The sequence below is a fragment of the Micromys minutus genome, assembly GCF_963924665.1.
Source record: "Micromys minutus genome assembly, chromosome: 1".
Taxonomy (NCBI): Eukaryota; Metazoa; Chordata; class Mammalia; order Rodentia; family Muridae; genus Micromys; species Micromys minutus.
This window is the reverse complement of record NC_137969.1, coordinates 223099863-223124789: the sequence shown is the minus strand read 5'-3', so window position 1 is coordinate 223124789 and position 24927 is coordinate 223099863. Positions and strand designations below refer to the sequence as shown.

At 35.8% G+C, this 24927-nt stretch overlaps 1 protein-coding gene and 1 pseudogene across 9 annotated transcripts in view; one reads left to right on the top strand and one right to left on the bottom strand.

Annotated features, from left to right (window-relative positions):
- LOC308437070 (eukaryotic translation initiation factor 5-like) overlaps positions 1-8735 on the top strand; it is a 35011-nt pseudogene extending 26276 nt beyond the window's left edge. The window contains exons 3-4 of the transcript in view: positions 5423-6236; positions 8267-8735. The product of the transcript in view is annotated as a eukaryotic translation initiation factor 5-like (transcript). The remainder of the gene's footprint in view (positions 1-5422; positions 6237-8266) is intronic.
- GPHN (gephyrin) overlaps positions 1-24927 on the bottom strand; it is a 448543-nt gene that overhangs the window by 407841 nt on the left and 15775 nt on the right. The gene's annotated exons all lie outside the window — the stretch shown is intronic.

The following is a 24927-nucleotide window of genomic DNA, read 5'->3' as shown; positions in this document are numbered from 1 at the left end:
ACCATGCAAACAACAGAGTCAACATTGAAAGTAGAAAAGTATATTCACATATGTAAACATATATACAACCATATAAATATACACTCACATATACTTTCTGCTATGGTTTGAATTAATAATGTCTCATATATCATACAGAACTAAATACTTTACAGAATTATCCCAGCACTTCCAAAGTGATGTACTGAATCAAGAATATCTGATTACCATATGGAATAGCAAGTTACTTAATTTTCACAGGACAAACACAGCATCAAATCTCATTAGATACTGTCTGCTCAATAGTGACTTTTCTTTTTTTATCTGGATATTTTCTTTACTTACATTTCAAATGTTATCCCCTTTCCCGGTTTCCTCTCAGGAGTCCTCTAACCACATCTCCCTTTCCCTACCTATATGAAAGTGTTCTCCCACCCACACATTCCGGCCAATCTCCCAGCCCTATCATTCCACTATGCTAGGGTATTGAGCCTTCCAAACTATGTCTCTGTATTTCCTCCTATGAATGTTTTGTTCCCCCTTTTCCGAAGGACAGATCCCCTCTTGTTTCTCAAACTTATGGAGCTTCATGTGGTCACTGTATTATATCTTGCATAATCGGAGCTTTTCAGCTAGTATCCACTTATCAGTGAGTACATATAATGTGTTTTTTTGTGACTGGGTTACCTCACTCCAGATAATATTTTTTAGTTCCATCCATTTGCCTAAGAATTTCATAAAGTCATTTTTAATAACTGAGTAGTATTCCATTGTGTAAATGTACATTTTCTGTATCCATTCCACTGCTGAAGGACATCTGGTTTCTTTCCAGCTTATGGCTATTACAAAGCTGATATGAACATAGTGGAGCATGTGTCTCTATGTTGGAACATCTTTTGGGTATATGGCCAGAGATGGTATAGCTGGTGCCTCAGGCAGTACTATGTGCAGTTTTCTGAGAAACCACAAAACTGATTTCCACAGTTTTTCTCGACATCCTTGTCAGCATCTATTGTTATCTGAGGTTTTGATCTTAGCCATTCTAACTGTTCTGAGGTAAAATCTCGGGTTGTTTTGATTTGCATTTCCTTGATAATTAGGGATTTTTTTTTTAGGTGCTTGCATTTCTTTAGGTGCTTTTCAGCCATTTAATATTCATCCACTGAGAATTCTTTGACTAGCTCTATCCCCCATTTTATTAGGGTTATGTGATTATCTTGGATCTAACTTCTTGAGTTCTTTGTATATATTGGATAATAGCCTTCAATCAGATGTACAACTGGTAAAGATCTTTCCCAATCTGTTGGTTGCTGTTTTGTCCTATTGACAATCTCCTTTGCCTTACAGAAGCTTTGCAATTTTAAGAGGTCCCATTTGTCAATTCTTGATCTTAGAGTATACGCCATTGCTGTTCTGTTCAGGAAAATTTCCCCTATGCCTATGTGTTTCAGTCTTTTCCCCACTTTTTCTTCCATTAGTTTCAGTGTATGGGCTTTTGTGTAATGGTCCTTGATCTACTTGGACTTGAGCTTTGTACAAGAATGAATAGATTTGGATTCTTCTATTTACTGACATCTTGTTGAACCAGCATCATTTTTTGAAAATGCTGTCTTTTTTCCACTATGAATGGTTTTACCTCCTTTATCAAAGATCAAGTGACTATAAGTGTGTGAGTTCACTTCTGCACCTTCAATTCTATTCCACTAATCTACCTGACTGTCTCTGGACCAATACCATACAGTTTTTATCACAATTACTCTGTAATACTGCTTGAGGTTAGGATCATGATTCCCCCCAACAGTTTTTATTGCTGAGAATAGTTTTTGCTATCCTGGGTTTTTGGTTATTCAAAGTAAATTTGAAAATTATTCTTTCCAAGTCTATAAAAAATTGAGGTGGAATTTTGATTGGGATTGCATTGAATCTGTAAATTCCTTTCAGAAAGATGGCATATTAATCCTGCCAATCCATTAGCATGGAAGATATTTCCATCTTCTGAGATCTTTAATTTCTTTCTTCAGAGACTTCAACTTCTTGTAATACAGATCTTTCATTTCCTTGATTAGAGCCACAAGAAGGGATTTTATATTCTTTGTGACTATTGTGAAGGATGTTGTTTTCTTCAGCCTGATTATTGTTTGAGTCGAGAAAGGCTTCTGATTTGTTTTAGTTAATTTTGTATCCAGCCACTGTGCTGACTGATGTTGTTTATGAAGTTTAGGAGTTCACTGATGGAATTTTGGGGATCACTTAAGTATACTATCATATCATCTGCAAATAGCAATATTTAGACTTCTTCCTTTCTTATATGTATCCCTTTGACTTCCTTTTGTTGTCTAATTGCTCTGCCCAGGACTTCCAGTACTATATTGAGTAGGTAGGGAGAGAGTGGGCAGCCTTGTCTAGTTCCTGATTTTAGTGAAACTGCTTCAAATTTATCTTCGTTTAGTTCGATGTTGCTTACGGGTTTGGTGTATATTGTTTTTACTATGTTTAGGTGTGAAACTTTTAACAGGAAGGTATATTGTAATTTGTCAAATACTTTCTCAGCACCTAATGAGATGATCGTGTGGTTGAAAATCTATTTATTCCATATTAGAATGGCTACTGCAACTTATTTTTTTGGGGACCATTTGCTTGGAAAATTGTGTTCCAGTCGCTTACTCTGAGATAGTGTCTGTCTTTGTCACTGAGGTGAGTTTTCCTTATGCAGCAAAATGCTGGGCCCTGTTTATATATTCAGTCTGTTAGTCTATATCTTTTTATATTGGGGAACTGAGTCCATTGATGTTAAGAGATACAAAGGAATAGTGATTGTTGTTTCCTGTTATTTTTGTTGTTAGAGGTAGAATTATGTTTGTGTGGATATCTTCTTTTAGATTTGTTGCAAAAGGATTATTTTCTTGCTTTTCCTAGGGTATAGTTTTTCTCCTTCTGTTGGAGATTTCCATCATTATTCTCTGTAGGGCTGGATTTGTGGACAGATATTGTATAAATTTGGTCTTGCTTTGGAATATCTTGTTTCTCCATCTATAGCAACTGAGAGTTTTGCTGGATATAGTAACCTGGACTGGCATTTGTATTCTCTTAGAGTCTGTATGATGTCTGCCCAGGATCTTCTAGCTTTCATAGTTTCTATTGAGAAGTCTGGTATAATTCTGTTCAGTATGCCTTTATATGTTACTTCCCTTACTGCTTTTAGTATACTTTCTTTATTTTGAACATTTGGTGTTTTGACTATTATGTGTCGGGAGGAATTTCTTTTCTGGTCCAATCTATTTGGAGTTCTGTAGGTTTCTTGTATGTTTGTGGTTATCTCTTTCCTTAGGTTAGGGAAGTTTTCTTCAATAATTTTGTTAAAGATATTTACTGACCCTTTCAGTTGGGAGTCTGATAATAGTCTTCTACACCTATTATCCTTAGATTTGGTCTTCTGGTTGTGTACTAGATTTCCTGGATGTTTTGAGTTAGGAGCTTTTTAATTTTTACATTTTCTCTGACTGTTCTGTCAATGCTTTCTATGGTATCTTCTGCCCCTGGGATTCTCTCTTCCATCTCTTTTATTCTGGTGGTGATACTTGTGTCTTTGACTCCTGACCTCTTTCCTAGGATTTCTATATCCAGAGTTGTCTCTCTTTGTGATTTCTTTCTTGTTTCCATTTTTGTTTATAGATCCTGAAAGGTTTTGTTCAATTCCTTCATCTGTTTGCTTTTGTTTTCCTGTATTTCTCTACTTGTTTAACTGTGTTCTCCTATATTTCTTTAAGGGAGTTATTCATGCACTTCTCGAGGCCCTCTATCATCATGAGGCAGGGTTTTAAGTCCAAATCTTGTTTTTCTGGTGTGTTGGTATATACACTACTTGCTGCGGTAGGAGAGCTGGGTTCTGATGTTGCCAGGTTGTATTAGTTTCTGTTACTTAGATTCTTGTGCTTACCTCTTGCCATGTTCTTATCTTTGATGTTAGTTGATCTTGTTGTCTCTGAATGGAGCTTGTCTCTCCTGTGCATCTGTGAGCTGTGAGCTCTGGAGGGAGATTGGTCCTGGTGTTCAGCTCTCTATGGGTAGGCTGTGAGTTCCAATGGCAATGGGCTGGCTCTAGCTCTGGATGCAGATGGAGGCCTGAAGGGTATAGACCCAAGTGGTACCATAATACCTGTGCTCTGAGAGTTTCCATTGGTCTCTCCCCAGATAGCCAATAAAGAGAGAGTGTAGGCTCACCTGTGGGCTCAGGAGGAAGAGCACTCCTGCATCTCCTCTGGGTGCTCAGCTCTCTGCAGGCAGGTTTCGAGTCCTGATGGCTGTGTGCTGGCTCTACCTATGGTCCTGGGTATAGATAAAGACTGGAACAGTCCGTTTCCAGTCTGCACTGCGATCCCTGCACCCTGAGAGTGTGGGCTTACCTGTAGTCTCAGGAGGGAGAACACTCCTACATCGCCTCTAGGTGCTCAGCTCTCTGTGAGCAGGCCACAAGTCCTGATGACTGTGTGCCTGCTCTGCCTGTGGCTCTGGGCACAAATCTTCAAATTACTTTTGTCAGATATTTTGTCATAGCAATGAGACAGGTAACTAATATACAAACCTTACTACCTAGTCCGTATTTTCTATGAATTTCCATTATACTTTCCTTCCCAAAATTTGTCCCCATCCCAAGATAAACAACTCAGTTATATGAAATACTAAAAAACAAATTTTAGAGAATGAAAATGAAGTCATCAGGCTCATTCCCAAAGTTTACTCAAATACTATAAATCTGTAATTCCTAGGTATATAATTAATAGCACAAAAGTAAAAGATAGGCAAAATACAATTTATTGAACTTTTATTCAATGAAGGACTATATTGACTTTATGTTGTACTGCTATCTCTACAGAACCTAGCCTTAGCCATATTACTCTATCCAGTAATAATGTGCCCTGGATTACACATGAACTGTGGCTCTATTGTTTTCATATTTAAAAATCCAAAGATATTTTGAAAATTTTTAAATGCGCCAAATGCAAAGTTTTAGATAAGTATATCAACTCATAATCAAGTCACAATGAAATGAAAGGATTTTTCTGGTATTAAGAGATAGAACTCAGTCAGAGCAAGAATATTCCAGAGGTCACCAGGTTCAGCGCTGCTGGTGCAGACACAGTCAGAAAGACTTTGCTGGGACAGTCCCACATGCTGCTCAGGGGCAACACCTGCCCAGCCACTCCTCCACTAGTCACTGGCCCTGCAGCTCCAGACCAGGTTTCCAACATCTCTTCCTCCCAGTCCCTGGCAAGACTCATTGGGTTTATGTCTTTATTTGATGAAAACAAGCTGTTACACAGCTATTGGTATCTATATTAGGGAAACAGCATACAAGCAAGAAGCTTACAGCCTCAGTGGCAATTTTTTTTTATGTCAGAGACCGAGAATGAACTCTTGCAGTCCTTTATGTCTTCTTCTCCAGACAGAAGATACCAAAAAGTTGTGATCAAAAATCTGTTCATCTTAATTGATAAAGTCACTAATAAGCCAAAAAGTATCAATGTCAACTGCATCATGTCAGACCAGTTCTATCACCACAAGATGCCCCTTTTGATTGCTAAGGTCAAGAAAGAAAAGAAAATAGAATCAAGAGAGTTATAGTCAATATGGCTGACATTGCAAAGGGGCTTAATTGGACTCCAATGTATCTCACCAAATATTTTCGTTGTAAGCTGGGAGCACAGACCCAATTTGATGTTAAGATTAACCTTACATTGTCAATGGGTCTCATGAGGCAAATAACCTGCAAGACCCATTGAATGGATTCATCAAAAAATTTGTTCTTCTGTTCTGAATGTAAAAATTCTGAAATATATCTGCAAGTCAATCCAAAGGAGCAAACAACAGGTAATTCCTGCAAAGCATATGGGTACCGAGGCATGCTTGACACACATTATAAACTCTGTACATTCATTCTCAAAAATCCACCTGAGAATAGTGACATTGGTATAGGAAAAAGAGAAAAGGGAAAAAAAAATAGAAAAGGCAAGGACAAGGAAAATGGCTCTGTATCCACCAGTGAGATAGCATCAATTCCATCCACCACCAAATGAAATTAGTCCTCCACATGCTGTGGAAGAAGAGGAAAAGGATGATTGAGAGGAGGATACAACTGAGGAAGCTCAAAAAAGCAGAATGGATAAAATGATTCAGAAAGAACTGTAGAATAGCGTGTTAACATCCAGTTTGATTTTGTTAAGAAAAAGAAAGAAGGGGGCATTATTGATTCATCTGATAAAGAAATTGTGTAGAAGAATGCAAATCGATCCATTCTTATCACATTATACAAATCTCAAGTCCAAGTGAATCAAGGACCTCCACCAAAAAAAAAAAAAAAAAAAAGCAATGAACAAACAAAAAAAGAAACGAAAGAAAGAAAACAAAACAGATACACTCTAAAACTAATAGAAAAGAAAGTAGGGAAGAGCCTCAAACACATGGGCACAGGGGAAAATTTCCCGACCAGAACACCAATGGCTTATGCTCTAAGATCAACAATTGACAAATAGAACCTCATAAGGCAAAGGACATTGTCAATAGGACAAAAGAGCAACCAACAGAATGGGAAAAGATCTTTACCAATCCTACGTCTGATAGAGGGCTAATATCCAATATATACAAAGAACTCAAGAAGTTGGGCTCCAGAGTACCAAATAATCCTATTAAAAAACGGGATACAGAACTAAACAAAGATTTCTCAACTGAGGAGTATCGAATGACCAAGATGCATTTAAAGAAATGTTCAACATCCTTAGTCATCAGGGAAATGCAAATCAAAACAACCCTGAGATTAGATTCTACCTCACAACAGTCAGAATGGCTAATCAAAACCTAAGGTGACAAGAGATGCTGGCAAGGATGTGGAGAAAGAGGAACACTCCTCCATTGTTGGTGGAATTGCAAGCTGGTACAACCAACCACTCTGGAAATCAGTCTTGTGGTTACTCAGAAAATTGGACATAGTACTACCTAAGGACCCAGCTATACCACTCCTGGGCATATACCCAAAATGCTTCAACATATAACAAAGATACATGCTCTACTATGTTCGTAGCAGCCTTATTTATAATACCCAGAAGCTGAAAATAACCCAGATGTCCTTCAACAGAGGAATGGATACAGAAAATATAGTACATTTACACAATGGAGTACTACTCAGCTATTAAAAACAATGACTTCATGAAATTCTTAGGCAAATATTATCCTGAGTGAGGTAACCCAGTCACAAAAAGAACACAAATAGTATGCACTCACTGGTAAGTGGATATTAGCCCAAAAGCTCAGAATACCCAAGATACAACTCACAGAGCACATGAAGCTCAAGAGAAAAAAGTCCAAAATGTGAATGCTTCAGTCCTTCTTAGAAGGGAGAACAAAATACTCACAGGAGGTAGAGGTGGGAGGGACTTGGAAGGAAAAAAGAAGGGGTAGAGGGGAAAGTGGGGGGGGGGGGAGTCAGGTATGGGAGGAAACAGGTATGAAATACAGAGAATCAGGAATTTGAACAGAGGCATGTAGCAATGGGGGATGTGGACTGGGAGTAGCCACCAGCAAGTCCCAGATGTCAGGAAAGCAAGAGACTCCCAGGACCCAACAGGGATGAGATTAGCTAAAATGCTCTACAAAGGGGAGGGAGAACCTGTAGAGATCATATCCAGAGGTTAGGCAAGGGTTGGTGAGGCCACCCACTCACCTCCAACTTTTTAACCCAGAATGGCTCCAGTCTAAAGGAAATACAGAGATAAGTGTGGTGCAGAGACTAAAGAAACGGCCATCCAGAGACTGCCAACCTGGGGATACATTCCATATACAGACACCAAACCGAGAGACTATTGCGAATGCCAAGAATTGCTTGCTGACAGGAGCCTTATATAGCTGTCTCTGGAGAGGCTCTTTTGGAGCCTAACAAATACAGAGGCAATTCTCACAGCCAACCACTGGACTGAGAACAGGGTCCCCAATGGATGAGTTAGAAGGGGTTTGCAACCCCACAGGCAGTACAACAATATCAACCAACCAGACCTCCCTGATCTCCCAGGGACCAAATCACCAACCATCAATGGAAGGAGAGGCCCTTGGTCGTGAGAAGGCTTAATGCCTCAGAGTAAGGGAATGCCACAGCAGTTAAATGGGAGTGAGTGGGTGGAAGGGGGAGCACCCTCATAGAAGCAGGGGGAGGGGGACGGGACAGGAGGGTTCTGGAGGGGAAACTGAGAAAGAGGATAACATTTGAAATAAAAATACATAAAGTATTCAATAAAAAAAGAAAGAAATTGTGACAGAGGCAGAAAACTTTGATGTAAAAGCCATAGGTCCGCTTGTTTTGACAGAACTACTTCTTTGATGAGAAGGTAAGAGAGCAGATCAAAACATACAGGTAAATTTTCTAAGATTTTGTCATAACAATAAAAGGGCTCAGTAGTACCGTTTTCATGGTTTGGAATGTGTGGTAGTAATGCATCAAGCTTAGCTGATCTCCAAGATTCCACAAATCTTGAAAGAGATATAAGATGAAGACCTTTTAGAAGAGGTCATCATCAGCTGGTCAGAAAAGGCCTCTAAAACATGTCTCAAGAGAACTTGCCAAAAAGATTTGAGTCAAAGCAGAGCCATTTATTAAATGGCTGAAAGAAACAAAGGAAGAATCTTCTGGTGGTGAGGAAGAAGATGAAGATGAAAATATTGAGGTGGTATAATTGAAGACTGCCAGTGTACCAAAAGTTGAAACTGTTTAGTTTGACAACAAGGACAATGACACTGACATTGATGCCATTTAAAAGGATGGATGCAACTTAGCTTAACAGTGAAATGAACAGTATTTTCTCCATTATGGGCCAGAAGTAAAATAAGTACATGTGAGAGCTAAAGTGGCTTACCATCATGCTATGCTTGATACTAAAAAGCTACTACTCTGAGTGGTCTATAATTAAACCCAATGAGACATCTAGGGAGTCCATACTTAACAGTGAGCAGTTGTAGTTTGCTTACTTATAGCATGTTTCCTTCAGAAAAACTAGTGGTAGACACATTTAGATTACATTTATACAGTTATAAAAAAAAAATAAAGATTTGATTTTGGTCATTCTTCAGACTTTGGGCTATGAATGGCTTATAATGAAATAAGTGGCTACTTTTAGGATGTTACACAATTTAACTTGGGCTCCTTGAGCTTGGTAGATTGTTAGGTACTGAAAATTTAATGCAAATGATTATAATGACCTTACTTGGCCATTAAGATATTAAGTACTTTGAAAGTTGTATCTCCAGTCCCAATCCATTCAGATTGGCAACTGACAATTCTTGTCATTCTAAGGAAAACTGATGATTAAATGACAGTGTGACATCCTCATAAGTAAAAATGACCTGTGTGTCCTATGGTTTAAGAGAGAGAGAAAAAAAAAGAGAGAGAGAGAACTATTACTTGTTAAAACATCACACTTTTGCTGAGAAATTAACAGAATATGAACTACAAAACAGAACCAAATAAAATTTAAGTAACAATACACTGGAAACAGAAGATAATGAAGCTAAAACTACAAAACATCCAAATTCCCCACACAAAGAAAACATTTTTTAAAAATTAGCAAAATTCAAGGAAGCAATGAGCCAATTTCAGAAAATTAAATAAATAAATAAATAAATAAATAAATCCTAGAGGAGAAAGTGAAACTAGGATAAAGAACTATGATGTGGACATTTCTGGCTTCTTTGGAGATTCAGTTGTGCCATGAAATATTTTTCTAGAAGCTTTTGTATGAGATGTTTTTCTGAAACAGAGAGGACTCATGATATTTGGAAACAGTCTAAGTCCAATCAAAGAGTGAATTGTTTGCCTTGCAACACTTTGCTGATCTTCACTTGTCATGACTTCATAGAAAAAAAGCACCAAAGAACTTCTCCTGGTGTCTTAGGGTTTTACTGCTATGAACAGACACCATGACCAAGGCAAGTTTTATAAAGGACAACATTTAATTAGGGCTGGCTTACAGGTTCAGTCAGTCTATTATCATCAAGGTGGGAACATGGCAGTGTCCAGGAAGGCATAGTGCAGACAGACCTGAGAGTTTTATATCATCTGAAAGCTGCTAGCAGAATACTGACTTCCAGGTAGCTAGGGTGAGGGTCCTAAACTCATGCCCACAGTGACACATCTACTCTAACAACGCCACACCTCCTAATAGTGCTACTCCCTGGACCAAGCATATACAAACCATCACACCTGGTATTCTGGTTGCTTCTTGCCACTTCCATGGACTCAGAACAATTGAGGAGAGCCTCCTGGTTTCTTCTAGATTGAGCCACTGCAACTGACTCATGTTGTCATGACTGATTTGTGTTTGATATTTGTGGTAGACTTCTTATATCCTGACAACAAAGATTGAAATCACCCCAGCAAGCTATTTCTAAATAAGTCTACATTCCCCTTGTCCTATTAACTATTTTCCTTTCCTACCTTTGGTTAGTGTACTGAAAGGAAGTTTAAAGCATTAAAGAACTCTTATTAAAGTAGGTTTTGAAAAATCTAAGCCTATAGAACTATTTGAAAAACAGTGGCCAAAAAGTTCTCATATATATATATATATATATATATATATATATATATATATATATATATAACACTATCTTCAAGGTTAGCGAACTCTAAGCAGGTTAACCATAAAGTTAACTACATGTGAGTACATCACAGTGATAAGAATAAGATTTAGAAATTGCATACAGATTAGAGTTTAAAGGCCCCCAAAGAAAAGTCAGCTTATTTCTTGGCTAAAGTTAGAAATAGCAGAAATGGTTGAAAGCTCTAATCTCTGATCTGGTCTCTAAATGACTTAACCTCTTCAAAGCCTAAAAGCATGCTGGGTGCAGGTCATGGGGGTGAGGGTGGAGGGTCAGGAAGGGTTGTCATGTCAGAGTAGTATTAAGGGCCCATTATTGAAAAACTACTTTTGGTCAAGAGATATAATCTCTGGTCTGGATAATGACCTAACATTCCAGTTGGTCCTGGTCAATGCCAGGCCAAAAGACCATCCCAGGAACGGAAGCTCACTTTAATCCATGTTAAGGATATGAGCAGAGTTTCCTTTCCTCCAATGAAATACTAAACTTTTCCTTCCAGAGTCTACCTACCCCCTATAACCAGCACAATTCTTAAATCAGCTGTGAGATTTGGCTGTGTCTGACCAAATCAGAAAATCAGAAGGGTATAACTTTCCCACTTTCTATCCCTTTTGAGATAGGTCTTACTAAGTAACTTTGGCTGCTCTAGAAGTCACTACATAGACTAGGCTGGACTAGAGCTCATCTCTAATGAACTCTGCCTGTATTTGCTTGCCACATATATATTTTTTTAATGCACTGGGCTTTCTTAACCTTTCACCAAAGCCTGTGTGTGTGTGTGTGTGTGTGCGCGCGCGCACCTTATGTCTGCCGTGTCTAATTTCCATGACAGATTAAATAACATTGTTATTTCTCTCCTTCCCTCCTGCCTGAAACTGCTGAGATTATCAACTTGTCTGTCCTGGGAAATTTTGTTTGAAATTCTTATTAAAATTGTCCTCAAGCTTGTATTTGAATTCATTCTTGAATTCTTTTACTAATGAGACTAAGAACTCCAAGGAGATATCAATTTCTCTAGTGTCTATAGTCAAAATTAATTGATTCCAAAAGTGAAGATATTAGTAGTAGCCAAATAATGGTATGAAATAGTGATAGGGTAGAAGAGATACATCAAGTACAAAAAAATCAAGCCAAAATAGAGCAGTATCTTTAAAGTGCTATGGCAAGACTTGATTTAGAATTCTATATGTAGACATAACAGCCTTTAAAACTGGAATAAAAACATTAAAACATAAAAATGAATACAAACATTTTCAGCAAAACCAAAGCTGAGAGAATAACACTAGCATAAAACTGAAATGCAGTAGACAGAAAGCAGCAGAAAGAATCCATGTACTTATAGACAACTGGTTATCACTGAAAGCACCAAGAACAAACACAGAGGAAAAGGACCAATAATCAATACTAAGAAAACTGGAACATCAGGTTCAGAAGAATGAAAGTTAGCCCCTATCTTACACCACATACAAAAAACAAATTGAGGACAGCCAAGATGGGTCAGAAGAGAAAGGCACTTGTAGCCAAGCCTGACCACCTGAGTTCAATGCCCAGACCCATATGACAGGAGTGAACTGACTCCGACAAATTGTCCATTGACCCCAACATATACAAGTATAGGACAGAAGTGCCTCCTCACACACACAACAAACACACAAAATAAATATAAACACAACATTTTCACATGTGAAAGCTTAAAAAGTTGATCTCATAGAAGTAGAGGTGAGAGTATCATTTGCCAGAGACTAGGCACGGTAAGTAGGATTTAAGTGGAATATTAACATGAGTGAACATAGATAGAAAGAATACCCTCTTATATTCTATAGCACATTAAGGGAACTCTGACTAATAATGTTGAACTGCACATTTCAAACAGCTGTAACAGAAAAGATTCTAAATATCCCCCCCCAAAAAAAGAAAAGAAATGGATAAAATGTTTGAGTGAAAGGTATGCAAATTATTCTGACCTGATCATGACACACTGCATAAATTTAACAATATGCTCTAGAAATATGTACAATACATAAGTCATTTAATCTTTTAAATGATTAAAAAGCAGAATGTATGCCTGTTGATCAGTATTACTTAAACAAACAACAAAACAAAAACCCTAGATGATGCCCTAAAAACCCAAGAAAAACTTTATCAAATGACTATAGGAAGAAATAAATAGCATCAAAAATGGTAAATAAATTGGTGAATGACATAATTTTCTTATCCTCTTAAACAACAGATGTTTAAAGCAAACTATAACATCACTATAAGGTGAGGTTTATAACATACATATATTTCAAAACCAAAGATCACAAAGAAGAAAACATTTTTTAAAAATGAATAAAATCATCAAGGAAATAAATAACATCGAGTTCTATCATTCTGTCTTATAATTTGAATGAATTACAAACAGGATGTAGGATGGGCCAGGTAAAATAAGATGAAGACAAAGTGATGTACAAAGTTTCAGGAGTGAAATGTAAAAATAACTTACAGATAATATTAAATGTTCTTATCCTGCTCATGGAGGTGGCTCTGTGGAATAAAACAAATTAAATTGCTTCCATACATTTTATGGGAGATAAACAGATATGAAGAATAATAGACATGTCTAAAACTGTCTTCAAATTTTCTATACTGCAGATATCGCGGAGCGAGGCAATGCTCTATTTGGATCATGCAAAAGTATTTAGAGTAGTGGTTCTCAGTCTGTAGGTCATGACCCCTTTTTGGTCAAACAACTCTTCACAGGGGTCCAACAACTCTTTACTGGGGTCACGTAAGACAAACACAGATATTTCCATGATAACAGTAGAAAAGTTACAGCTATGTAGCAAAAAAATACTACTATTCTTAGGGTCACCACAACATAAAGAACTGTATTACAGGGTCACAGTAATTAGAAAGGTGAGAACCACTGATTTAGAGGATCATCAACAGAATAGACAGCAAGGACTGGAATCTGAGTGTCTGAAGGGCAACAACTCTATCTAGAGACTAGAAAAGGTTATCTAAAAATGATAAGATAGGATAAGGGCTAGGGGCAAAAGTATAATAAGGTAAATATTTAAGATAATGCAGAAGAGAAAAATATCTTTAAAAGCTAGTAGCCATTAAAAAATAGAAAGGCACAAATAATAATTTGTTAGGTTGAAAAATACTTTGCTTAGAGCCCAACTTTCAGCAGGAAATCACAAATTTGGTTTGGTACATATTAAATGTATTAATTAGTTAAACATAAATGGCTACATACACTCTATAGATATTCCTGCTTATACCTGTGTAACTTCAAGAAAGAAGCCTACCTGAATACAAAAGGTAACAGTTGTCAGCATACAGTTATTAGGAATCATGATGAACTGAGTTAATGTACAAAGAGAAAAGGACCAAAGATAAATACTTAACTTGTAAATGTCTGAGAAGGAAAAAAACAATCGACAAAGGGAGGCAAAATGTTAAATTTTTATGTTGTAGAAACCAAATGAAAAAGCTGTTGGAAGAAGGAATAGGAAAGGAAAGAAGGGAAACTAATGTTATTGCTAAATTAAGGGAGACTATGAAAATTGAGAAATCCACGTGAGATTTAGGGATATTAAATTCACTGGTGACATTATTAAGAGTATTTTTATGAGAAAACAAAAGTCTAATTGTACTGAATTTGAGAGAAAATAGGAAATAAGCAATTGAGGCCTAAGAATATAGAGTTCTTTCAAGGAGTATACCATAACTGAGGAGCAAATAAACACTCTCTGGTAAGGAAATAGAAATAAAATTAATGATGTTGAAGGTAAAAATAACAATGTGTTTGTTTTCTTATGGCAGTGATGTACAATGTTGAGAAAATATCACATAGAAACTATTGGGACCAGTTCTTAAATAGGCATAAGGAGAATCAGACAGATAAATACATGGAAAAGTATAAAATAAGACAAGCTATATAAAGATGCTGGTAGGTATGTAGATTTGATAAAAGGAGCCAATGCAAATTTGGTTTTGTGTCAATTTTCTCAGTAAGATAGGGAGCAAAACCATCAGCAGAGCAAAAGAACTAGGAAAAGATGTTAGAAAACAAGAAAAAGAAATACCACCAATAAGAAAATAGAAGATCTGGGAAAATATGACATATAGTATTAAAGAGTCACCTTGTACTGGGACCATGATTTATGCAAAACTAATCAGCATGATTTGGCCTTTTTCTACACACAGAACTACATAGAAACTCTGAGTTGAAAGAAGACCAGTTAAAAACAATAGTTTTTCCAACTTAATATGAAATACAAGCCAGGCCAGCACTTGGGAAGCAGAGGCAAGTGTATCTCTGTGAGTTCAAGGCCAGCCTGGTCTACAGAATAAGTTCTAGGTTAAACAAGACTACACAGAGAAACCCTGTCAAGGGCAGGGAGGTGATAGATGGGAAGAGAGAGCTGAGGCTGAGTATAAGAGTAACACAAGAAAACACGGGATATTGCAAGGGAGTTAAGAGTGCACTTCACAGATAAAGAAACAAATAAAATTCAAGTTGCTAAAAAGAAAATTTAAGTTGCATATAAGAGAAAGTGATGATTGAAGAGACTGGGGATAGAAGATAGAATCAATATTAATTATCCCAGACTTCAAAACAAGACTTACATGCTAGAAATGGCTAATTAGATAAGACACTCGTCATAGAAGCATAAGGGCCAGAATTCTAATCTTCTGCATCCACATAAAAGCTGGGCAAGTGTGGTGGTCTGCTTGTAATCATAACACTTAAGATGTGGGAAACTGGCTAACTAAACTGGCTAAATGTATAGAGAACTTGGTTCAGCAGTAGGTTCTGTCTCAGTAATTAAAGTGGAAAGTAATGGAGGAAGATAACCAAAATTATTTTGGCCTCTATGCTCAACAGACACAGACAGATGTGTCTCATTCAAACCTTTCTGTTTATGGTAACATCACCAATTATCACCAAGCTGTCTTATATATTTGATTTTCATTGGTATACCAATCTCCAGACTCTCATGGCATGCTTGACTTTTTCCAATATGTACAGAATAATGCACATTTTGCCCTACAGGTGAAGCTACTTTTTGAAACTCTGGTCCAATAGTAACTTCTGAACAGAAAAAGATTTCTGTACATTATTGATGACTGAATCCTCTTAGTGGGCATTTTTCATCTTACCAGTAAGTCTGATCAACCATTAAAATATATAAAGTAAAAATAATTGAGCTGATAAATTTTACTATAATATGTAAATAAGTGATAAATTTTATTATAATATGTAAATATTCAATCCACTTTCATTCAAAACAATAATCATTTCCACCAGTTTGCGTGTTAACAGAATATTTCTGTAGAGGTAAACATCTTTGCCCTATTAACTTTGGCCTCAACTACTGATTTGCTTTGGCCAGTAACAAAAAAACAAATATTCAAGCAGAAGTTTTAAAAGCCACTGTTTGTGTTTGCCAATTTTCTTCTTTTCCTCCTCTGTTACAAGAACAGCATGGCCCAAATAAGAGTTGTTCCCCAGCCTGGATCTCAGAATTAGAAGATATGTGGAGCAATAGAAGAGCCAATGCCAAGCTTCAGCTAGCATGTAGCAAGAGAATAAGCTATTGTTGCAAGCTGCTGAAATATTGAGGTCATTTGTTATACAGCAAAACTAGGCAAAAGTTACTACAATGAGTATTACTTTATAATCAGAAAAATAGATTTCACTGCTTTAATCTTTTAAAATAGCAATTACAAACCATTCTGATAAAAACTAGAGGGAAAAAATGAGCTTCTGTCCCATTATGAAGGCATCAGAATGTTTATGAAGTAAAACACAGTAGATGAAGTAAGATCTAAAGAGATAAGAGCCATTCTACAGATAACAACCCACCATTTTCTTTCCTAGGAGAATTAGATTCTAGGATGGACTGAGTATTACGGTTGGCTAGGGAAGACGGACTCTACTGGTGAAAACAGAAAGCAGTGGAGCAGCTTGTTAGTAATCCAGATCGAAGACTACTTAACTGCTATATTCTAAGTAATGTTGGAGGGTACAAGACTAAGCTAGTAGAAAGATATCTCCCTTAGAGTGCTAGAAGAAAAAAAATGCTGAGAAATGAGAATTAGCCTTAAATAGAAAAGTGGCTTGTAAACATTTGCCTGAATGTAAGACAATTTGAGCAAAAGATCAAAGGGTTCATCTCAAGACTGTCAAAGCGTAGAACTGAAACTCTCTCCATGTAAAAAGAAATCTGGCAGCTTTTCAATAATAAAACAAAAAAATTAGCAGAGACAATAAAGACAACCAGGTATAAATTAAAGCAAACTTAAACTGCAAACCAAATGACCCTAATAAAATACAACACAATTACTAAGTATCTTGAAGGGGCAGTGTTTCATTCACCCCCCTGGCCAAACAGTTGAAAAGGTGATAAAAATATTATTATCAGCTCAATCAAATAGTTCAAATATAGATAATATTTAGTATAAAATTTAAAATTATAACATACTAGAAAAAATGAGAAAGTATGAGTTAAAATCAGGCCAAAGGAAGAAAACACGGTAAAGTCAGAAATTATGCAGACAGATTTTGGGGCAGGGGTTTAAATTAGCAAATATTAATATGTCAATAAAAATACAAAAATAAAATTTATGAAAGGATGGAGGTAGTAAAAAGGGGAAAGCTAATTTCAAATGAATTAGACTTCCAAGAATTAAAAATAAAAGATGTAAAAACTAAACTTTAGCAAATATGATGGCTCACACCTATAACTGCAGAACATGGGAGGCTAAAAAAGGAAGATCAGAAGTTTAAGGTCTGTCTGGGCTACATGAGTTTGATGCAATCCTGGGCTACATGAATACCTGTACTGATAAATGTTAAATTTTGGATACATTTATATTAGGCTACTACAACATAAGACAAAATTAGTATGTTTAAAGAACATAAAGTACCCAACTGAATCACAAACAGAAAAGAATAGAAAGAAAAAAAAAAGCATGTGAGATATAGTCAAACATCTAATATTGTTAAATAGAGAAACTGAAATAAAAGTAAATTTAAAGATATAAAAGCCCCAAAGTTTATAGAAAACATCAAATCACCAAATACCTAAAGAAGATATGTCCAAAGAAAAATCAGACTTAAGCACCACATAGTTCCCCCATTATAAACCCAAAATAAAACAAAAAAAGTCTTAAAAGCAGCCAAAATTTATATACTTTTTTAAAGGATCAAAGATAAACCTAATAGTTAATCTTTCAAAAGAAACTATGGCAGTGAGAAGTAGGAATTAAATAAATATTTGAAGTGCTGACAATTAAAATTGCTAACCCAGAATTCTGCACCAGGGTTTTTTTTTTTCTTCAAAAAAAAAAATTTCAAACACACACAGAGACTGAGAATTTTTGCCTCTAACACACTAACATTCCAAGAAAAATAAATTAATTTTATTAGGCTAAAAAATCCCAGATGACAAAAAAAAAATTTTTTAATGAGGGAAGAACATTATGAGGAGCATATATGGATAATATAAAACGTATTGATGAAAACCTTTTACAGTTTATATCCTTGTTGCTTCTTTAATTTACAAGAGACCTACATATATATCCTAATGATTTTTTTTTTAATTTTTAAAATAGTAGGCCTGGAGAGATGGCTGATTGGTTAGAGTGCTTCCTCAAAAATCTTTCAGACACTGGACCACCAATGAGGCAGCATACACCAGCTGATATGAGGCCCCAACACATACATAGCAGAGGACTACCAGGTCCAGGATCAGTCAGAGAAGATGCACCTAACCCTCAAAAGACTGGAGGCCCCAGGGAGTTGGGAGGTCTAGCAGGGTGGGTGGGATAGAAACATCCTCGTGGAAGCAGGGGGACAGGGAGATGATACGAGATGTGGAATAGTTGAAGCGTGGACCAGGAGGGGAATAAAATCTGGAGCGTAAAAATAAAAATATTAAAAAGTAAATTTTAAAAAAAGAGTGCTTCCTAATTTTACAGAGTGTATAAGTTCACTTCCTAGCACCCACAACAGACTGTTAACTACCACCTGTAACTCCATCTATATACCCTCTTCTAGCCTAATGAGCACCTGAATGCACATGCCCACACAAAAATATACTAATGGGAGAAGGTAATAAATAAAAGTTGTGTATTACTCAAAAAATAGTAAAGTTTTGGTTTAAGATACACTAACAAATCAAGAGTGTTCATTCAAATACATAAAATTCCTAAATATTACACTTACAGAAGACTATAAACTGAAAAACTAATGTAGAATAAATCTTAGAAAACTTAAGATTTAGAAACATATGCAGGAAAAAAAACATTTTAAAAGGGCAAATAAACTAAAAATAAACAATGAGTTAACAGATTTATACCTAACTATATCAGTAAATATATTAAATGTAAACAGAATAAACATTGCAAATAAAACAAAAAATATTTAAAACTAAACAATGTAAGACCCTACTGTATATTTTTGAAAATATACCTTAAATATAGAAACAAATCAGTTAAAATAAATGGAAGAAAAAAACTCAACATGGAAATATATATTTTGTATTAATAAGGATAAGCTTTAAAACAAGAAAAAGATTTCAAAACTGAAAGTAAAAGTTATTTCATAATGGCAAAAATGTAATTTCAATCATAAGTTGCAATAATCCTGTTTATATACACCTAATGAGAACCTCAAAATACATAAAATTTGGGGCTGGAGAAATGGCTCACTGGTTAAGTATACTGACTGCTCTGCCAGAGGTCCTGAGTTTAATTCCCAGCAACCACATGGTGGCTCACAACCATCTGTAATGGGATCTGATGCTCTCTTCTGGTGTGTCTGAAGACAGTAATGGTATACTCACATAAATAAAATAATAAATCTTTTTTAAAAATACCTAAAAATTTAAAGAAAATATATAAATTTACAATCATAAATAATAATTTTAATAATCAATCATTTAATGATTTGAGCAACATGATTAAGCAAATCAACCTATTGACATAAACCACTAATATCAACAAATGCAGAATCAATGATTTTTTTTAATACATGAAATACATCAATCTTAAAAAAAAAAACAGTAAAAATGAGAAAAAAAATCTGGTAGGAGAGAGAGAAAGAGAGAGAGAGAGAGAGAGAGAGAGAGAGAGAGAGAGAGAGAGAGAGAGAGAGAGAGAGAGAGAGAGAGAGCTCACAACAGATATAAAACCTAAGCAAAATGTTAACAAATTTAACTCAAAGTCTTTCTTGGGAGTATAAAATTGGTTTACCATTAAAAATCAATCAGTGTAATTCACCCCATTACTGATTTAAGAACAAAAACCATGAAGCTTATCACAATAGAAGCAGAAAAATCATTTGATAAAATTTAACAGCCATTCACAATTTTGAAAATTATCAGAATAGTGGAAATAAGTAAGAATTTCTTTAATCTGATAAAAAAAGAAAGAAAACCAATGGCAAAAGCCTGTAGCTAATATAATGGTTTATCCATAATAAAGACGTTAGACTTTGTTCTCTTGGGATAAGAGACTAGCTCTACAACACACACACACACACACACACACACACACACACACACACACGGGGTGGGGGGAGAATAGGTACAAACAGAAGAAAATTAGAAATTAGATAACTAAATATCCATATTTAAAGAAAACTCCTGGAGGCTGGAGAGATAGCTCAGCAGTTATGAACACTGACTGCTCTTCCAGAGGTCCCAGGTTCAATTCCCAGCAACCACATGGTGGCTCACAAGATTTGTAACTCTGAAATCTGACACCCTCACATAGATATACATGCAGGCAAAAGACCAATGTAGATAAAATAAAAATAAATAATTTAAAAAATACCTGATTTCTAACTCACACCATTCGTATAAATTAAATGTCAAAGAAATCTCTACTTACCTCACTCATACAAATTAATATAAAATATAGAGTTTTAAAGTAATGGAAGAATTTTTCTAGAAAACATTAAGAAGTGTTTGGCAAATTTTTCTTTAATTAATTGTATTTAATGTGCATGGGTGTTTTATCTGTATGTGCATTACATGTGAACCTAGTGCCCTCAAAGAGTAGAAGATATCGCATCAAATTCCCTAGGACTGAATTACAGACAGTTGTAAACCACTATTTGGATTCTGGAAATTGAATCTAGGCCTCAGTCTCCTAAATGCTAAGTCTATAGCATGCCCCACCACACATGGCCAGACTTTTCTCTTTTATTATTTCTTACACAATATATGGAAATAACTATACATGAGTGGTGCTACTTGAGGGATCATGAGATGATTTGAGGCACAAGAAAGAAAATACACAAGATCCTCTATAAGAGCAACCAGTGCTCCTAACCTCTGAGCCATCTCTTCAGCCCCAATATTTCTTAAGACACAAAAATACTATCTATAAAAATTAAACATGATAAATTAAGCTTCACTAAAATCATGAATTTTAATGTATTACTAAGTACTACATAGTGTGAGCCACTGACTCAAATTCAAAATATACAACAAATTCCAATAAATCCAAGTTAAAGCCCAATTCTAAGATATACCAAAAATTCATATAATAAAAAGAGTGTTATTACCATCCTGAGAATGAATGTGAGAGTTACTACATATCAACTAAAATAGCTAAGAATACTAATACAAACTCTCAAACTTTGATTCTCCTATCCAACTCAAATTCTCCTACACTGATAACAGAGATATAATATTGTGCAACCATTTTGGAAAACAACCATTCAGTCATTTCACTCAAAAACAAAACAAAAAACAAAAAACAAAAAAAAACCCTCAGCAATGACATATGTAAGAATTTTTAATGCAGCTTTATCTATAATTGTGAAATTAGGAATAAACATAAATATCTATCAAAACAATAACAATCTATAAACCCAGTAAAAAGAGACTGTACTCCAGTATCACAGATGAATGTGATAAACATACTGCTAAATGAAAGAAGTCCTTACATTTATATAAAATTCAAGAAAGGATAATACTAAAGCAGACATGGCAGCTCATGCCTGTAATCTCATCATTCAAAAAACTAAGACAAGAGGATCACGTTAAGTTTAAGGTGATATGTTCTACATATGTTCTACACTAGCTTCAGCTACAGAGTGAGAACTTTCAGAACAGCGGAGGTAGGAAAGAGGAAGGAAGAAAAGAAGGTTGGAAGAAACAAAGGGGGAAAGAGGTAGGAGGAAAAGTAAGAAAAGGAGAAAGGAGAGAAAAAAGAACTCATCTACTCTTGTGATACCTAATCTACTTACAAGACCAACATTATTCCTTCTACAAAAATAGTCAGGATTCAATCCTCTCACGCCAGATTGCAACTTTTAAACGTTCCATCACTTTTCAATATGTTTCCACTAGTGACCAAATTAACTTTGGGGAGATGAGCAATACCCAAAGATAATGAAATGTGTAACATTAATTATTCACTTTAATTTCATCTTAGTTTCTTCAACTTTTGGATTTGAGTTAGTATATATAAAAATTTTTAAAGTATTTTCTTAGTCCAAAACTCTCTTTAAAATGAACTTTTTAATTAAAACTTGAACTCTCAAATTTAAACTAACATAAAGTCACCTAAGGCTTTAAATGTAGCAAAACTGCATTGTGTCTTACAATTCTAATTTGAGGTGGCTAAAATCACCTGCTGCTGTTTATCCCTAGTTCCTTAAATCTAAATTTAAGTTCATCTACTTTAGCCTAGACACTCTGGTGCCACCCATTCAGCAGCCAAGAAATCTGACAACTAGATTATTTTTTCCTTTCTTTTCTAAGGATGAGTTATTCATTCTTCCAGGCCTTGCTCAAACATTACCTTCTTTAAAATGTCATCCCTCCTACAGTCATTCAGTCAAACTTAATTGTTCCTTCCTCTGCACCCACAGCATGTTGCTTGTACCCCTGTTATAGCACTTATCTCATTCTGTATTTACAGTACTTGCTTTCATGGAAGTCCTTTCCAAAGGAAGAATGTATTCAGCCAGCCAGCTAGATCAGTCCAAAAACCCTAGAAATCACGGGCAACTGAATACTAAGATCACCTTCCTATCTGAATGTATGTTAACAGTAGTAAAGTGAAATACTAGATACTGACAATGACCCTACCTAACTCAATACAGGAAGAGTATAAATGAATGTTCAAGATAATAAACCAAACACAGTCCAGACAATTAAATAAATAAGCAAAGTCTATAATGAAGAAATTATTCATTAAATTACAATTACTTTAATAGGATTATGTTAATAAATGAGTGGCTAGAGAAGATACAAGTAGACTATTTAGGGGCTACACATTCATTAACCATCTTGACACTAACTTATTCAGCAATTTGTCTCTGTGCTTGGTACAATTTAACTTTACATTGATTGACCTAGGAGAATCAGAATTTTTCCTTAAAAGCTTTAAAAGCACACAAAATAAACTCAGTCCTCTGAATAGTTCAAGCGGTAAGGCATAATTAGACAAGTGTTAATGGCATTGTTCTTTCTAATGAGAAATAGATCTATGGTAATAGAAAATGAAGTTTACAGAATAAAGCAAAGATAAACCTTAAACCCTAAATCCAACAGTTTCAGGAACTATTTACATTTTGTTAAAAAGAATCCTAATAAATTTTAAATTATTTTTTTATTTCTTTTTACTAAAAGCTAGTATATTCAAATTGTTCCTTGCAATAAAAGCAATCATGCAGAGACTTAATTCGATGCCCTCATTAGCTATGTGCCCTAGGTGTTCACACACTTTACAGTCTCTTCCTACAATGATGATGGACTGAGCTCCTGCCCATTTTAGCCAGCAGAAGAATGGAAGTAAAGCTGTGCCAGTTTCAGGCCTTCTTGGAAACCAGCCATCATCCATGAGACTAATGAGTCAATAGCCATGTATAAGCTCATATGAAAGATAGCCAACTCTGGCCAAGATTCCCTGGTGACTACATCAGAACACTAACCAGTAGCACCTGAAGTAAAAGAACAAGCTATATTTACAGAAATGTAAGAGCTATTAAATTAAAATTCTAAATAACAAAGTTATATGGAATGTTGAAATGTAGATCATAAGTAATATAAAGTTCAATTCTCCTATTACATGTTGTGTCTTAGAGAAAGGAATGAAAACTATAGCCATTAATCTAATACTGGTCAGATATTTGTATTTTATAAATAAAGTTTTACTGGAGGACAAGTTTTATATCCTGTCTATGCCTGCATTCACTCTGCAAGGGCAAGCTAAGTAGCTGTGACAGAAATGTTATAGAACACAAACCCTAAAAGCTCTACTATCTAGCATTTTACAGAAAAGGAAGGAAAGTCTAGCAAACTCTATCATTTAGTATTTGGCAACTGTTTTAATGCAAAAATTACTTAAGTTCCAGTCATTGTATGCCTGCAATCCTTGCATTTGGAGGGACTAAACAAGAGGATTTTAGTTAGAGGTCAAGACTTGGTCATAAAGCAAGAATCTGTCTCAAACAAAACAAAAATCTTAAAATGTATACTTGTATGTTGTTGTCTTTATGCAGGTGAAGGCAGGCACAAGATAAAGCAAGGCCTATCTTTGGACGAGAAAAAAGAATAGGCGGGAATAGTTTTAGAAAGAGGAAGAGAAGCAGGAGAGAGAAAGGCAAGATGGAGGAAGACAAAAATGAAACATCTCATGGCTCTGCATAACTACTTGTTTTATTTTATAAATAAATATTTTATTAGGGATGGATTTGTATAGGATGATTTGTCTTGTCTAGGTGGGCAAGTTACATCTTTACAATTGGATCAGAGTTTATGTGTGCTATTTTCACTCTGTGTTTTTTGGCTATGACCAGCATTGTTTGAGAAATATGGCATCAGCAGGGTATATTATCTCAGTGGTGGCTGGTTCCAGAGGTAGCCTTTTCCAGAGGTAGCCACCTTCTGGTTAGTATATCTCCTGGCTGCCTCTCTGGTAGCCCGAAACTCCACTCACATTCCCTGCAGCCACCCCCTGGTCCTAGCTGCGGCTACCCTCTCCCAGTTCCCTTGGTGGGTTGCTGCCACATCAGCGCAACACATCCCAATTCTGAGACAGGCTTGGTGCATCCCGCAACTGTACCTTCTCTTGAACTCAGTTGAGTTACTGTGCAAGTTTTCCTTACAAAAAAACGAAGACCTGAGTTTGAAATTATGTTGGAAATTAAACATAAAGAGCTGAGGTTTGAGATGGGAGAAGAGAGGGGGAGGGGAAAGGGGGAACATGATGAGGTATGGAGGAGAGAGACAGAAGAGAAGCCCTAAGGGCCAGCAGAATGAATGGAAATATGTAAACTCAGGAGTTGTGGGGGGG